This window comes from Schistocerca gregaria, chromosome 8, assembly GCF_023897955.1.
Source record: "Schistocerca gregaria isolate iqSchGreg1 chromosome 8, iqSchGreg1.2, whole genome shotgun sequence".
NCBI lineage: Eukaryota > Metazoa > Arthropoda > Insecta > Orthoptera > Acrididae > Schistocerca > Schistocerca gregaria.
Genome location: NC_064927.1, coordinates 485,713,836 through 485,731,451, shown reverse-complemented (window position 1 = coordinate 485,731,451; position 17,616 = coordinate 485,713,836).

The following is a 17,616-nucleotide window of genomic DNA, read 5'->3' as shown; positions in this document are numbered from 1 at the left end:
TAATAACCGGAGAATAAGAGGAGTCATGCAGATGTAGACAGAGCGTATATTCACTTCGCAACCAGTGAGTCACTGATATCTCAAATGGTGAATGGTGAATGGTGAATGGTGAACCTAAGGTTCAGTCGTGCCTGGTTAGTGAGACATGTGCCCGGTACTGGCCTCACACCACTTTCTGATGCCTTTTTCAGCTGAAAGGCATAGCTCAAGTCATTTTCAGTATTTCGATGTGACTGTGGTAATTCACTCTGGCGACGTGTGATTATTTCTGTCTTTTTACGAGACACATTACGTTGTTGTCATCCGAGGAGACATGAAAAACATTAAGTATACCTCTAGTCTAGTGAAATATATACAGTGCTGAGCAGCAAAGATAACGGGTGCTTAAGTGTTTATATGACTGTTTGTACACTACCTGACATGGAAGTTGAGCACCTTGAAACATGACCGGATGTCAGTGCAGATTCGTGCACGTGCACATCACTGATGGGAATGTAAATTAATCTCGCTAAAAGGTAGAACCATCACATTAGTACAAGTGTGTTGCTCGTATTTAGTGCTGTCATCAGACCTGGGAGGGCATGTAAGTGTGCGAGCATCAGACTCCCAGTGACGATTGTGAAGGGAACATAAATGCTGCGTAAGCATTTGAGACTGCCGTATCATATCCTAACAAAGTCTGATAAGGCCTTCATCGTCGGGCTCTATTAGACAGGCTACTAGAATTCTGCTGGTTTCAGGTTTGCGGGGCACTCTGATGTGACAGTAGCTCGAAGTTGGACTGCAAGTGAAAGTAAGGACAGGCATGTCGTGAAGACTATCCCTACAAATATTAGTATGCAGTCTTCAAACAGATACGTACTAAATTATGTTTTCTATAAACATCCGAAAGCACTTACATAATTTGTATTGATTTTAGCCACTCGAGCATGTAACAGTCAGCAGCACAATCGTCTTCTACTGGTATAGTCATCCTGCTGGATGTGATCAGAAGTAACTGGACACCCCCAAAAACATCCTTTTTCATATTATGTGCATTGTGTTGCCAGCTACTGCCAGGTACTCTACATCAATGACCTCAGTAGTCAGTACACATCGTGAGAGGGCAGAACTCACCGACTTTGAGTGAGGTCAGGTGATTGGGTGTTACTTGTGTCATAGGTCTGTACGCGAGATTTCCATACTCCTAAACATCCCTAGATCCACTGTTTTTGATGTGATAGTGAAGTGGAAACGTGAAGGGACACGTATAGCACAAATGCGTACTGGCCGACCTCCGCTGTTGACTGACAGAGACCGCCGGTAATTGAAAAGGATCGTTTTGTGTAATAGGCAGACATCTATCCAGACCATTTCACAGGAATTCCAGACTGCATCAGGATCCACTGCAAGTACTATGACATTTAGGCAGGAGGTGAGGAAACTTGGAATTCATGGTCGAGCGGCTTCTCATAAGCCACACATCACGCTAGTAAAAACCAAACTACGCCCTGCTCGGTATAGGGAGTGTAAACATTGGACGACTGAACAGTGGGAAAACATTGTCTGGAGTGACTAATCACGGTACACAATGTGGCGATTCGATTGCAGGGTGTGGGTATGGCGAATGACCTGTGAATGTCATCTGCCAGCTTGTGTAGGGCCAACAGTAAAATTCGGAGGTGTAATGCTGCGGTCGTGATTTTCATGGAAGGGGCATGCACCCCTTGTTGTTTTGCGTGGCACTATCACAGCCCAGGCCAACACTGATGTTGTAAGCACCTTCTTGTTTGCCGTTTTCGATGACAAATTCGGGGATGCCGATTGCATCTTTCAATTCGATGGAGCAACTGTCCATAGTGCGCGCCCCATGGTGGAGCGGTTACACGACAATGACATCCATGTTATGGAGCGGCCTGCACAGAGCCCTGACCTGAATGCTATACAACGCTTAGTGCTTTGGCTCAAATGGCTCTAAGCATCATGGGAACTGCTGAGGTCATCAGTCCCCTAGAACTTAGAACTACTTAAACCTAACTAACATAAGGGCATCGCACACATCCAGACCCGAGGCGGACTCGAACCTGCGACCAGCGCCCAGTTCCAGACTGTAGCGCCTAGAACCGCTCGGCAACCAGGGTCGGCACGAGATGCTTTGGAACGCTGACTTCATGCCGGGACACACCGACTGCCATCGATAGCCCTCCTCAGTACAGTACTCCATGAAGAATGGGCCACCATTCCTCAAGAAACCTTCCAGACCCTGATTGAATGTATGCTTCCGAGAGCGGAATCTGTCATCAAGGATAAGGGTGGGCCAACACCATATTAATATCCAGCATTACCAATGGGGAGGTGGGGGGGGGGGGTCAGGGTACCACTAGCTTGTAAGTAATTTTCATACAGGTGTCCTGATTCTTTTGATCACATAGTGTATTTGTGAATATCCAGAATATATGGACTGAGGTGATTTCTTGAATATATCAAAGTTGTTCTATCACTTTTATCCACTAAGGACGATGTATCGGATGAATTCAAAACTGAATTTTTGGTCTTAGCTTGGCTCACACAAGTTAACAACGAACGCTGTCGCTCCGCATAGTTTTGTAACCTTGTTCAATCTCGCGACAAACCAACAGTAGAGCATACTTTATTCGTATTTTACACCGAAACTATATATATTTTTTTCTAAATAGTTGTGTACACCGCTTTCAATAATGTATGTTTATTGTGATCAAGAAATTGGTTAGCCAGCCCTGAGAGAACTGTAGGTTAGGGGAAGTCGTTGCAGCCATGTGGAGTGGTAATTATGTTGTTTAACATTAGCTACACTTTAAACAACATCAGTAGTAGACACGTATGGGCGGATTCATAATATGTAACATGTGTTTGGATACTTTTCCTTTGATAGTGTATGTCGCAGGCTCAGTACGTCCTCACGTGTTCCAAGAAACCTCCAGAACCCAAAAAGATCCATCCCAAGCTAGGCTTCTTCTAGCTTCTCTGTTCTTGAGTAAAAAATTCGTGTTAGTATTAATTTAACTAACTGAAAGGCAATTCCTTCCCTTCTTCCCCTCCCCCTATCTGTTATGCAATCACGCATTTGAAAATAGGAAATATGAAAAATATAATGATAATAGTATAAATGACAATGATAAAGTAGTAGCAATGGTGGAAATTACGACTGTCTTTCAATACATTTGTGGCTTTGGCACCCGAAATGATAAAACTTATCAAACTACTAGCTTCGTAATACTAATGTCTGTTAGCATTTGCCCTCTTCTACACAGGAATTATTATATACTTCTTGAAGACCGAGGGGATTTCTCATGTACCATACGCAGGGCTTAACAAATGATATGGCCAACCTTTAAGGAAACATTCCTCACACACTTCGTTGTTGTCATCTTTAGTACGAAGGCTGCTTTGATGCAGCTCCCCATTCTACTGTGTCCTGTGGAAGCCTCTTCGTCTCCGGGTAATACTACAGCTTACGTCCTTCAGAAACTGCTTACTGTATTCATATCTTAGTCTCTATCTACGATCTTTACCACGCACGCTCCTCTCCAGTACTAAGTTGGTGGTCCCTTGATGTCGCAAAATGTGCTCTGCCAACCGATCCCTACTTTTAGTCAGGTATTACAACAAATTTCTCTTCCTTTCATTTCTATTCAATACCTCCTTATTAGTTCCGTGATATACCCATCTTTACTTCAGCATTCTTCTGTAGCACGACATTTCAGAAGCTTCTATTCTCTTCTTATCTAAACCGTCTATCGTCCTTGTTTCACTTCCGTACATGGCTACAATCCATACAAATACTTTCAGCAAGGTCTTCCTGTCACTTAAATCTGTACTCGAAATCAGAAAATTCCTCTTCTTCAGAAACGCTTTTATTGCTATTGCCGGTCTCCAGTTTATGTCCCCCCTACTTTACCCATCGTCAGTTATTTTGATTTTCATACAGCAAAACTCATTTACTACTTCTAGTGTCTCAATTCCTTATCATCACCAGATTCAATTCGACTACACTCTATTATCCTCGTTTTGCTTTTGAGGATGTTCATCTGATATCTTCCTTTCAATACACTGTCCATTCCGTTCAACTGCTCTTCCATGTCCTTACCTGCCTCTGATAAGTTACTATGACATCGGCAAACCTCAGAGTATTTATTTCTTCTCCATGGACTTAAATGCCTCCTCATATTTCCCTTGTTTTGCATACCGCTAGCTGACTTTACGAACAGAATAAAATTGGGGATAGGGTAGAACGTTGTCTCACTCCCTTCTCAACCACTGTATACCTTTCGTGTCCCTCAATTCTGCCATCTGGTTTCTGTACAAATTGCAAATAGCCTTTCGAACCCTGTATTTTACCCCTAACAACTTCAGAGGTAGAAAGGGAGTATTTCAGTCAACATTGTCCAAAGCTTTATCCAAGTCACACAGATGCTAAAAACGTCGGATTACCTTTCTTTAACCTACGATAAGTCGTAGGGTCAGTACTATCTCGCGTGTTCCTACATTTCTACGGAATCCAATCTGATCTTCCGCGAAGTCGACTGCTACCATTTTTCCCATTCTTCTGTAAAGGGTTCTTGTTAGTATTTTGCAGCCTTGACTTATTAAACTGATAGTTCGCTAATTTTCACACCTGTAAGTACCTGCTTTCTTTTGAATTGGGATTATTATATTGTTCTTGAACTGTGAAGGTATTTCGCCTGTCTCACACATATTCCCCACAAACACGCACGGGAATGAAATGTGTCATATGTGCTTGAGTCCATGCTTCCTTTCATAATCGCGCCAGTCATGGGTAACACTCACAAACAGACAGTACCAGCGTTACATTAAACGTGTCGAAAATACCCTCTTTGCTACGTTTCGTTGGGGTGTACAGTAGGTTGTAATTCATAGGTTCATCTCCAGTATTGCTTTTCCAGTAGAACTAAGGTAATGTTAACATGTAACTCACTTCATTTCTCTACTAGCATTAAGCACAGAGCTTTAGCTTTCCATTGTTTATCACGGACTGTGCAAGCACGTAGTATCAATTATTTAGTGCTCACCATGGTCTTTGTTTCCGGTACAATGCACAGGTTGGAGATGCCAGTAATTAACTGTACGGATAAGCAGATGGTCGTGCTCAGCTTTTGTATCAGGAGAGATTTTCTTAACGTCAGTTCGCCGAAAGCAGGACATTTAATGCAATTTAACGTCGTCTTAGGGTGCATGGGACGTTTGAGCCTGATGATCCAGGTGGGGCAGGCCTAGTAGGAAGAAGACACCTAAACTGGAGGAGGAACGTCTTCACGTAATTAACGACAACCCTAGTGTCAACGTAAGACAGTTAGATGCAACAAGTAATGCTGACTGTATGACTAGCTGGAGAGTGATAACATGTGAACCTGCCGTGTGAGTACTGTGTACAGCGGTTACAGCCATTATGAGCAGCTGATTTTCGTGCACGGATAAACTTCTGCTAATGGTTCATTCAGCATTGGGTCAACATGCACTTTCGTGAAGATGAGCTGGTCACGATTGAGGCTTCGTTTCGAAGCATATGATTAATGTGCTGAAGAGTAGCAGAAGGTGAACTCTATCGTGGGATTAAAGGGTTTCTGGACCGATGTCAATGTAATGTATTTTCATTCACCAAGTGAGAGGAATGTTTCCTGACTGTAGGCCCATACCTATCTGTTCCACGCTGTATACGGAACACCATAGGTTTGTCATGGTTGCCATTACAAGGACTTCAGTAAATCTGAGGAAACTACAATAGAAGGTTTGTTTCGATGATACTTTTCTGTAGGCAACAGCGTCTTCAACGACTAATGTGATAACACTGCTTAACACAAGTGGTAAAGTCGTTTAAGTATATTGAAAATGGGTGTTAACATTGCAAAGTAATATAGTTCTGATTATATAAACGAACCCTATATACCTACAGAGTTACTGATACATATGAAACAAACATGATCAATATTTACTTGATGCACATCTGTTCAGGAGATTCGTTTATCTTCAGCATTTTCAACCGACCAGATAAAATGGTCGTGTTTTATAGATGCCTATCTTCCTATCACGCAAGCAACGCCAAGAGAGTAGATGGTTTAAACTAATGAACAATGCGCTAAGGCACGTGGCCTGGAACGATCCCTTATCCGTCTCCCTACTCACGGTGACTGCTCCTGTTTACACAGGAAACACACTGCTGTGCAGTTAATGCCGGAAACTCTATCCAGTCACTGCTAACAGATTGCCGCTAATACCCGGCACATCGAACGGAGTGGGCCTACAGCTTAATATCGGATTGCTGCCACTCGATTGTTAATAATCCGTTAGCTGCTCCCGCCAAATCCCTCCACGTGCACTGTGGAGTAATGCGGTACTGCTGATTCCTTGCGTACGCATTGATAGTCATGCTCAAAACACTTTGTCTGACGTAAAGTCTGAGTCTGTGAAAATTAACTTATTGCAGTTTTAATGTTAACTTAATCTGTACCAAGAATGGTATTCAGATCTAACTAAGCTTACTTCAAGTGGCATTAATATCAGCCCCCACTTGTAACGTAGAATCCCAGATTCTTGACATTTCTGGGTATACATATATCGCAGTCGTTGCTCGTAACGGATTGGAGCTTCAAGAAACCATTTTACCTTCGACGTGATCGTAACTTCACAAATAATAACAAAAAAACTCCCACTTCATCTTCATCGACATCCTCTTCCATTTCCACAATATTGTCCTCAAGTACATCGCCCATATACAGAGGGTCTATACAAGGGCGATGTACTTGAGGACAATATTATGGAAATGGAAGAGGATGTAGATGAAGATGAAATGGGAGATACGATACTGCGTGACAGAGCACTGAATGACCTAAGTTGAAACAAGGCCCCAGCAGTAGACAACAATCCATTTGAACTAATGACGGCCTTGAGCGAGCCACTCCTGACAAAACTCTACCATCTGATGAGCAAAATGTATGAGACAGGTGAAATACCCTCAGACTTCATTAAGAATATAAAAATACCAATCCTAAGGAAAGCAGGTGTTGACAGATGTGAAAATTACCAAACTATCAGTTCAATAAGTCACATCTGCAAAATACTAACGCGAATTCTTTACAGACGAATGGAAGAACTGGTAGAAGCCGACCTCGGGGAAGATCAGTTTGGATTCCGTAGAAATGTTGGAACGCGTGAGGCAATAATGACCTTATGACTTATCTTAGGAGAAAGATTAAGGAAAGGCAAACCTACGTTTTTAGCATTTGTAGACTTAGAGAAAGCTATTGACAATGTTGGCTGCAATACTCTCTTGCAAATTCTAAAGGTGGCAGGGGTAAAATACAGGGAATGAAAGGCTATTTACAATTTGTACAGACACCGGATGGGCAATTGTAAGAGTCGAGGTGCACGAGAGGGAAGCAGTGGTTGGGAAGGGAGTGAGACAGGGTTGCAGCCTGTCCCCGATGTTATTCAATCTGTATATTGAGCAAGCAATAAAGGAAACAAAAGAGAAGTTCGTAGTAGGTATTAACATCCATGGAAAAGAAATAAAAACTTTGAGGCTCGCCGATGACATTGTAATTCTGTCAGAGACAGTGAAGGACTTTGAAGAGCAGCTGAACGGAAAGGAGGATATAAGATGAATATCAACTAAAGCAAAACGAGGATAATGCAATGTGGTCGAATTAAGTCGGGTGATGCTGAGGGAATTAGATTAAGAAATGAGTCACTTAAAGAAGTAAAGGAGTTTTGCTATTGAGGGAGCAAAATGACTGATGATGGTCGAAGTAGAGAGAATATAAAATGTAGACTGGCAATGGCAAGGAAAGCGTTTCTGAAGAAGAGAAATTTGTTAACATCGAGTATAGATTTAAGTGTCAGGAAGTCATTTATGAAAGTATTTGTATGGATTGTAACCATGTATGGAAGTTAAACATGGACGATAAATAGTTTGGGCAAGAAGAGAATAGAAGCTTTCTAAATGTGGTGCTAAAGAAGAATGCTGAAGATTAGATGGGTAGATCACATAACTAATGAGGAGGTATTGAAAAGAACTGGGGAGAAGAGGAGGTTGTGGCTCAACTTGACAAGAAGATGGCACCATTTGGTAGGACATGTTCTGAGGCATCAGGGGATCGCAAATTTAGCATTGGAGGGCAGCGTGGAGGGTAAAAACCGTAGAGGGAGACCAAGAGATGAATACACTAAGCAGATTCAGAAGGATGTAGGTTGCAGTAAGTACTGGAAGATTAAGAAGCTTGCACAGGATAGAGTAGCATGGAGAGCTGCATCAAACCAGTCTCAGGACTGAAGACCACAACAACAAACAAACAAAAAACTTGTGTAATAGACTGTACTTATTTGTTACGTCAGTGGTTCCACCTTGACACTAGGAGAAAACTACACAAAATCACCGCCATATGAGCCAGCTACTTTCATACTATGGGCCATGACGTCATTCCATGAATGTAAACAAACACTAAGTTTTAAGTACGGCGTACCTTACTATCAGAATTACGTTTCATGTAGCTTTAAATTAGGCTGATGACCAGTTATATGAACAATTGTGTTCTTCTACATGACATTTTCAGTCCGTGTAAATGGCATTTGGAGTCCATCAGAAATTGACACTTTATCGTGTATACAAATTGTGACAATAACGAAATGATAAAAAACATATAAAAACGACACTCATTAGTAAAATAGCAAAATGAAAAATATAGAGAGTATTGTGTGATCAAACGATTCCGACTGATCAGAGGCTTACGAAACTAAATTTGAATGTTTTGTGAGTAAAGAATTATCAAATGATTGTATGCATATCCATCAATTTCATTAATTAATAGTACTTCAAAATAATATTTTAGTAAAAGTGGTAATCAGAATCAAGTTATTTTTAAAATAATTGATCGCTTCAATATTGTTTACTAGATGATCGGTTTCAGCACTCTGAAGAAGCCAACACCGGGTCTGTGAAGGTATAACATAAAACGAAACGAGTGCCATTCTGATGGGAGCGAACGTGGAGTTACTTTGCATCTTGGTCTGCATGTCATTTTCTCCACTGTTCCTGTGCCCTTCGGTTTGCTTCTGACCTGGCATTCCGTAATTCCATGTGCCTATATAGGTTTTCGTAGTTGATTCGTACCTTGCTCATAACGAATGTATAGATGGTGAGAGACTTTATAGCAAGTTAATAGGTTCTTTTTTTAAAGCTTACAATATCTAAGACAATAGTGCCTAGACATGTAAATCCCAGCATACAGGTTTTAATCGCTCGTCACATTGTACCTAAGTCGTTTTATGAACAGCTTGTAACACCATAGCTCTAATTCTCTACTGATTTATTCTGCACTTGTTTCATTTAATGTTACATCGTTGAGCTTCTGTAAATGTTGTTTGATTGCATCGATAGCACAAAATTGTATACTGCTTTCTTTGTAATATCTTTGATATCATGGTTTGATTCTATGCAATGTAGTATATCTGTCATTTATATTCTTTGTCTCAAAAGAAGGAGGATAAAACTTACTGCATGCATTTGGAATTTGTTTAAATAATTTTGTTTAGAACTACAAATGATATGTTTCATTTAAAATGATTGTTTGCTGTTATGTAAATTGCTGGCCTTCACTTAGGATTCTTAGTTATTCTGTGTGTAAGAGGTAGTGTAGTTCTCCTCGGGAACGGAACTACGTAGCGCGCGCAAATTGTGTCTGGCCTAGGTAGAAAAGTTGGAACAAGAGTCAGTCGGGAACGAACTATAAAACTGTTCACTGCCATGTAAAAGTTATATAGTGTGCTGGTTCCGAGTGAGGTTTTTTCTGCCGCTTTCCAATGCCTCAGATGGATGGATAAATAACTGGAACGATTCTGGAATTGGTATTCATCAACGCCACCAAGAAGGGACAGAGTCCAGCAATTCTGCCTGCAAATCAACCTACCAACATGCAGTTGCCACCATATTGCGCAATCACTGTAACGGAATACTATAATAACGTGCAGTGAAGGATAAGCTTATTGGATGTTTTAGTGTGCACTAATATAAGGTAACTTATAACTAAATTTATGTACCTAACTTAATTTTTTTCCCTATCACAACACCTCTCAGGTTCCTCACCATTTGAACTATGATTACCAAGCGTCATAGTTTGTGGAAAAATTGAAGCCTCCCAGGGATGGAAACAGTCTAATTTAAAGTTGTGTGGACTTTCAAAGTCTCCTATTTAATCATTTACTTGAAAGTAGCAGACTGTGGTAATAAAGACAATTTGCTGTTTCTTTTAAAGATTAAAAGTTCATAAAACTGTGGCTTAAAAAGTTTTGCTTAGTAAATGATCACATTGCTTCTTGTAGCAAATTTAAAAAGGTGAGTCAGTTTGTTGTAAATTTGTCAACATTGTGTCTCACTGCCGTAAAAGTGGAAAACTGCAATAGTGGATAGTTATATATTCATATTTGCTGAGTGTTTGTCTCTCTTGTGCATTGGAAGTGCATATTAATAGTATAACAGGACCATAGTTTGTCTATTGTTTTAATGTTAGGTAACGAGTAACGGGAAGACCACTATTTATGAAAACAATAATTTCTTTATTCAAACGACAGTGAGAAATATCTTGTTAGTGATTTCCATTTAACTTTCATCCTAAATAGAATAGTATTTAGTTGAGAGATATTTAACCTGTGACCAGTTCATAATTTTGCAGTGAATCACATTCATAATTTCATGTCAGTTAGGAAAATGTTTGAACGATAATACTGAACCTACGTCCAATTAATGATTCTACAGTGAATATTAATAGTAATGTTGTAAAGACTATTCGGTTTGAATAAGCACTGAAAGTAATAGTGTGGTTCGTTATCTTCTATATTTTTGCAACTAGTTGTTCCGCTCTGTGAACTTCCAGTCTTACCGTGAACATATGCATATGTCAGAGTTCATTGCACTATCGTGTGGCAAAATATAAGTTGTGTTTGTACGTTAAAGTTACTCATACCTAATTTCTTAAACAAGAATGTTAATCATACTCTTGCTTAATTAGGCTGGCGACCGTTTTATTTATCCTTTAAACAGTGTGGATAGGTTAAATATTGTTTGTTACCGTTTAAAAATTTACGCAGTTCTGACTTTCGTTTCCGATAACCCACCTCCGTTAGGTACAACATGGATAACGTGACAAAATTCCTCTCAGAGGGTAACACTGCTCTGTAGCGTTATATCATAACTGCTGTAACAAGATAGTTTTATTTCACAATCTTAAAGTTTATGGTAGCAGTAGCAGACGGTAGTGTTATAAGCTTCCTGTGTGCATATTCCCGACCTCCTTATACGAATAAAGGTAAATTATAATATGTAGTTTTGTAAGGTGCTAATAGATGATGTCTGTGCCTCAGATGCTTTTACTTCGTAATTGACGTACTTTATAGTGATTATAGTATGTACAGGAAACGTATGCGCAAATGTGGGCTTTGCATGTGTATGTGACAAGCAGTTATAGTAAAGTTATGTTTTAGTAGCAATGAGTGGTTATACCGTGGGACTGTGTGTGCGCTGCTTGGATAGCGCTATCTGGTGGCCGGTCGTGAACCGCTAGACTCACAGCAGGTAAGCCTGCGCAGAATAGGGCAGTGATGATGCCGACCGCTGTTAGGTGAGCAGTGATTGACTCATCTGGTTACTTCAGTTTTATATTTTATGGAAGGAACGACCACGAGAGCAGTATTTTTATTATTTTTATTGGTTGTGACAATAATGTTTATCAGATGGTCTGCCTCATGTGTCATGATGTCCATGTGGTTTTATAAATGTTAATCCACGATTCAGGTATGTGGTTCTGTAATACACTCCTGGAAATGGAAAAAAGAACACATTGACACCGGTGTGTCAGACCCACCATACTTGCTCCGGACACTGCGAGAGGGCTGTACAAGCAATGACCACACGCACGGCACAGCGGACACACCAGGAACCGCGGTGTTGGCCGTCGAATGGCGCTAGCTGCGCAGCATTTGTGCACCGCCGCCGTCAGTGTCAGCCAGTTTGCCGTGGCATACGGAGATCCATCGCAGTCTTTAACACTGGTAGTATGCCGCGACAGCGTGGACGTGAACCGTATGTGCAATTGACGGACTTTCAGCGAGGGCGTATAGTGGGCATGCGGGAGACCGGGTGGACTTACCGCCGAATTGCTCAACACGTGGGGCGTGAGGTCTCCACAGTACATCGATGTTGTCGCCAGTGGTGGGCGGAAGGTGCAAGTGCCCGTCGACCAGGGACCGAACCGCAGCGACGCACGGATGCATGCCAAAACCGTAGGATCCTATGCAGTGCCGTAGGGGACCGCACCGCCACTTCCCAGCAAATTAGGGACACTGTTGCTATTGGGGTATCGGCGAGGACCATTCGCAACCGTCTCCATGAAGCTGGGCTACGGTCCCGCACACCGTTAGGCCGTCTTCCGCTCACGCCCCAACATCGTGCAGCCCGTCTCCAGTGGTGTCGCGACAGGCGTGAATGGAGGGACGAATGAAGACGTGTCGTCTTCGGCGATGAGAGTCGCTTCTGCCTTGGTGCCAGTGATGGTCGTATGCGTGTTTGGCGCCGTGCAGGTGAGCGCCACAATCAGGACTGCATACGACCGAGGCACACAGGGCCAACACCGGCATCATGGTGTGGGGAGCGATCTCCTACACTGGCCGTACACCTCTGGTGATCGTCGATTGGACACTGAATAGTGCACGGTACATCCAAACCGTCATCGAACCCATCGTTCTACCATTCCTAGACCGACAAGGGAACTTGCTGTTCCAACAGGACAATGCACGTCTGCATGTATCCCGTGCCACCCAACGTGCTCTAGAAGGTGTAAGTCAACTACCCTGGCCAGCAAGATCTCAGTATCTGTCCCCCTTTGAGCATGTTTGGGACTGGATGAAGCGTCGTCTCACGCGGTCTGCACGTCCAGCACGAACGCTGGTCCAACTGAGGCGCCAGGTGGAAATGGCATGGCACGCCGTTCCACAGGACTACATCCACCATCTCTACCATCGTCTCCATGGGAGAATAGCAGCCTGCATTGCTGCGAAAGGTGGATATACACTGTACTAGTGCCGACATTGTGCATGCTCTGTTGCCTGTGTCTATGTGCCTGTGGTTCTGTCAGTGTGATCATGTGATGTATCTGACCCCAGGAATGTGTCAATAAAGTTTCCCCTTCCTGGGACAATGAATTCACGGTGTTCTTATTTCAATTTCCAGGAGTGTAATTGTAACGTATATAGTTAACTCATGTAAGCCCTCCCTCGAACCTGTTATGTTATACCTTCACAGATCCGATGATAACACCATCAGACTGCTGAAACCGGTCATCTAGTAAACGATATTGAAGCGATCGTGGCTATTCAATTATTTAAAAAAAAAGAGTGATCGGCCCACGACACACCATGTGTTCACTGCTGAAGTTATTTTGACGTTGTGCCTCACTGAAATGACTGAATACCTCCAAAACACTTTTTTAGAAAAGTGTCAAATGAAAGACAGAAGTCCTCCTACATCACCCTTTGAAGGATACATTTACGGAATCTGTTGGCACAAAACGCATTATGTCACTCAAGATAATATGCGTTCCTGTTGGTAAACCTGGGAATAATTTTTAAAATAACAGCCCTGTAGATCTACGAAAATTTGAAACACGCGGAAGAAGTTAATAAAGTAAATGGAACTATATGGAAAGAAACGGATAAAGCCAGGCAGTTGAACGTGGGGGTCGAAAGTGTGTGTTATGGTAAACGTGAAAAAAATTTTTGTGAATTTTATATGTGGGGAAAAATTGATTAATTTATTGATCTGCTCTATACCAGCCTTAAGTCATTAACCAGTTCAAAAGCAAACTCTTCAATAGATGTATGAAAACATCGTAGAGAGAGGTGAACACAGAAAGGAATATCAGAACTATGTTTAAAACAACAAAATACAAGAGACATCCTTATACAATATGTGATCAACGGTATCCGGACACCTGGATGAAAATGACCTACAGGTTCGTAACGCCGTCCATCGGTAATGCTGGAATTCAATATGTTGTTGGCCCACCCTTAATCTTCATGACAGTTCCCATTCCCGCAGGCATACGTTCAGTCAGGTGCTGGAAGGTTTCTTGGGGAGTGGAACTCCCTTCTTCACGGAGTGCTGCACTGATGAGAGGTATCGGTGTCGGTCGGTGAGGCCTGGCACTAAGTCGGCGTTCCAAATCATCCGAAAGGGGTTCAATAGGATTCATGTCAGGATTCTGTGCAGGCCAGTACTTTAGAGGGATTTTATTGTCGTGTAACCACTGTGCTACACGCGCTGCATTATGAACAGGTGCTCGATCTTGTTGAAAGATACAATCACGAACCCCGAATTTGCCCTTCAACAGTGGGAAGCAAGAAGATGTTTAAAACATCAAGTAGGCCTGTGCTGTGATAGTGCCACGCAAAACAACAAGGGGCGCAAGACCCCCTCCATGAAAAACACCACTACACCATAACATCACCACCTACGAAGTTTACTTCTGGCACTACACACGCTAGCAGATGACGTTTACCCGGCATTCTCTATACCCACGCCCTGCCATCGGATCGACACATTGTGTACCGTGATTCGTCACTCGAGACAACGTTTCTTCTCTGTTCAATCGTCTACTGTTTATGCTTCTTAACAGCCGACACGTTCGTCATTCAGGTAGTCGCGCTGCGAAGGCACAGCTCTGGCTGCTGTGAAGTTTCATGTGCCGCCAGATTACATAGGCGCCACCCAAGGAATAGGACTGTAACTGGATGATGGTGAGCACAAGAATGACAGGTTAGTAGCAGTGTCAGAACACGGATAGGAACTGGATTAGACTGCTAAAGGACCGTCGGATGAGAGGCGGAACGGTGGCTTCACAAAAGGGGATGGAGTCGGAAGGTCATGAAGATAAGCATTGGTCTGGGATGAATCAAGTAAAGCCTTGAGCAGGAACCAAAACAGCACAGAGAAAACAGAAGTCTTTTAGGATCCGATCAGCGCCAACGGGGTAGTACAAACCAACTCCTGTCTCCCAAATCTTGACATGAAGCCCAAAACAAAATCTGTCGAAAAGATTATCATCAAGTCTCATATTGAGCGAGGTGGCACAGCGGTTAGCAAGCTGAACTCACCATATAAAATACGGCTTTCCGTGATTCTTCTACATCGCTTGGGGCAGATACTGGGATGGTTTCCTTCAAAGGCAGGGCGGATTTCGTTCCATATCCTTTCCTAATCCTTGCTTGAGGTCCGTCTCTAATGACTTCGTTGTCAACAGGATGTCTAACACTTACCTTCCTCTGCGAAGTCTCCTTCATCACTCTGCAGAAAGTGTGACTCGACAGAAAAAATATGCTGAATAACATTTCAGAATGTCGTCACTCTACTGGAAATAAAGCGTCCCTCCACAATCCGGTCCACCACTTATGATCCGCTTCACTCCTTCCTTATTTTTCTAGAGTACTGAACTGACATCGTAACGTCTTATCATTGGCTGGCAATATGTCTGTGCTAGCCCCAGGCGATTCTTCCTCAAGAATTCTCTACCTCTCGTTTCCCTGTCCTAGTGTGCCTAATTTCAGCTGAAGAATTGTCCAGCTATGAAGTAAACCTGTTAAGAAAGCGTTCTCATTATTTTGAGCGTCAGAACGACGGCTTATCCGTTTGATAAGGCTTCAGGTTGGTTTTACAACTGCAAGAGTGTTAGAAGCCCTGTTACATTTCACATAGAGTCGCCGGTTTGTGGAAGGAATGTGGTCTCTTAGGCCTGTTGGTGATGAGTCCCTTCTGTCAACCCTAAGCAGTTCTTCTCGGTAACATCTCACCAACAGAAAACAATTCCTCTAGTGTATGCAGCCAGGAGATCCCAGTCACACGCTCTCTGTGATAGTTTAGACTTCACCAAGGATGTCCAACGATCGTTTCCGAGGACGAAATAAATGCCATTCTAAATAAATCCAGAGCCAGAAAATATATCGAGATGTGCTTTCTTTTAAATTATTACCGAAAACGTGGTAAATTTTCAGATGTACGCAGGTAATTTTTAACATTAAAAAATGCCGAATCATTACACCGAAATGTTTTTCAAGTACCAAGTACGTCAGAATTGGAAAGAGCTATCACGGAGGAACTTGATCAAATAGTTACTCTGCAACAGTGTTGCAAGCCATTATCCAGCCATCACGAAATGTCCCACAAGAATTGGTCCTTCTGCACCAAATGTAAGCAACGACTTTCATTTTTGTTGTCGTGGTGTTCACTTCAGCGATTGGTTTGATGCAACTCTCCGTGCTACTCTATCCTGTGAAATCTTCTTTATCTCCCAGTACTTACTGCAAGATACATCCTTCTGAATCTGCTTAGTAACTCATCTCTTGGTCTCCCTCTACGATTTTTACCCTCCACGCTGCCCTTCAATGCTAAATTTCCGATCCCTTGATGCCTGAGAACATGTTCAACCAACCGATCCCTTGTTCTGGTCAAGTTGTGCCACAAACTCCTCTTCTCCCCAGTCCTATTCAGTACCTCCTCATTAGTTATGTGATCCACCCATGTAATCTGTAACATTCCTCTGTAGCACCAGAATTCAAAAGCTTCTATTCTCGTCTTGTCTAAACTGTTTATCGTCCTTGTTTCACTTCCATACACGGCTACACTCCACACAAATAGTTTCAGAAACGACTTCCTGACATTTAAATATATACTCGATGTTAACAAATTCCTCTTCTTCAGAAACGCTTTCCTTGGCATTGCCAGTCTACATTTTATATCCTGTGTACTTCGACCACCATCAGTGATTTTGCTCTCCAAATAGCAAAACTCATTTACTACTTTAAATGTCTCATTTCCTAATCTAATTCCCTCAACATCACCCGATTTAATTTTTAAACTTAAACCCAGTTTGTTTTCCACCGACTCTTCGTAAGAAACAGTACAGCTGTCGAAAAATTGCATTCATTAGATGTTCTTGGTGCAGCGAGTATATTTGTTTCATATCCCTATCAATTGAGATACCGAAAAATACAAAGGAGAAGAATAATATCTGATAGGTTTCCTTTAGATTCGAACCCGGGTTCTTCCCTTCCCAGACACTTACTTTGGCCGTTGCACTATTTTTTATTCCAAACAAATTTATTAAACAATCATAATATGAACATAAGTACAATAACAAAATAATGATGTACTTGAACTGTTAGAACACAGATTATGACCTACAATAAACTGGAGAATACATTTTTAAAATACGTAGTGCCACTTCTAAGCTTATAAAACTTAACAAATATTTTAAATTGACAATAGCATCTCCAGTCCAGACAGAGACATATAACTAAAACGTAAACATATTAAAGGAGAATAACAACAAAAAAATGATGTCTTAACTGGAATTGCAGTTCTGTCAATTGATTCACAATCGTCCTAGTTCTTGACAGAAAGTCAGTTGGAGCAAACAAACTAATAAAAAAAGACATGCACGGGCAACATAAAGTAAGTAAAACAGCATAATGAAGTTAAGAAACACCGTTGAGAAGTTGGGAGCAGTCTTGGGAACAGATGGATCCCCTTATTTGTTTTGT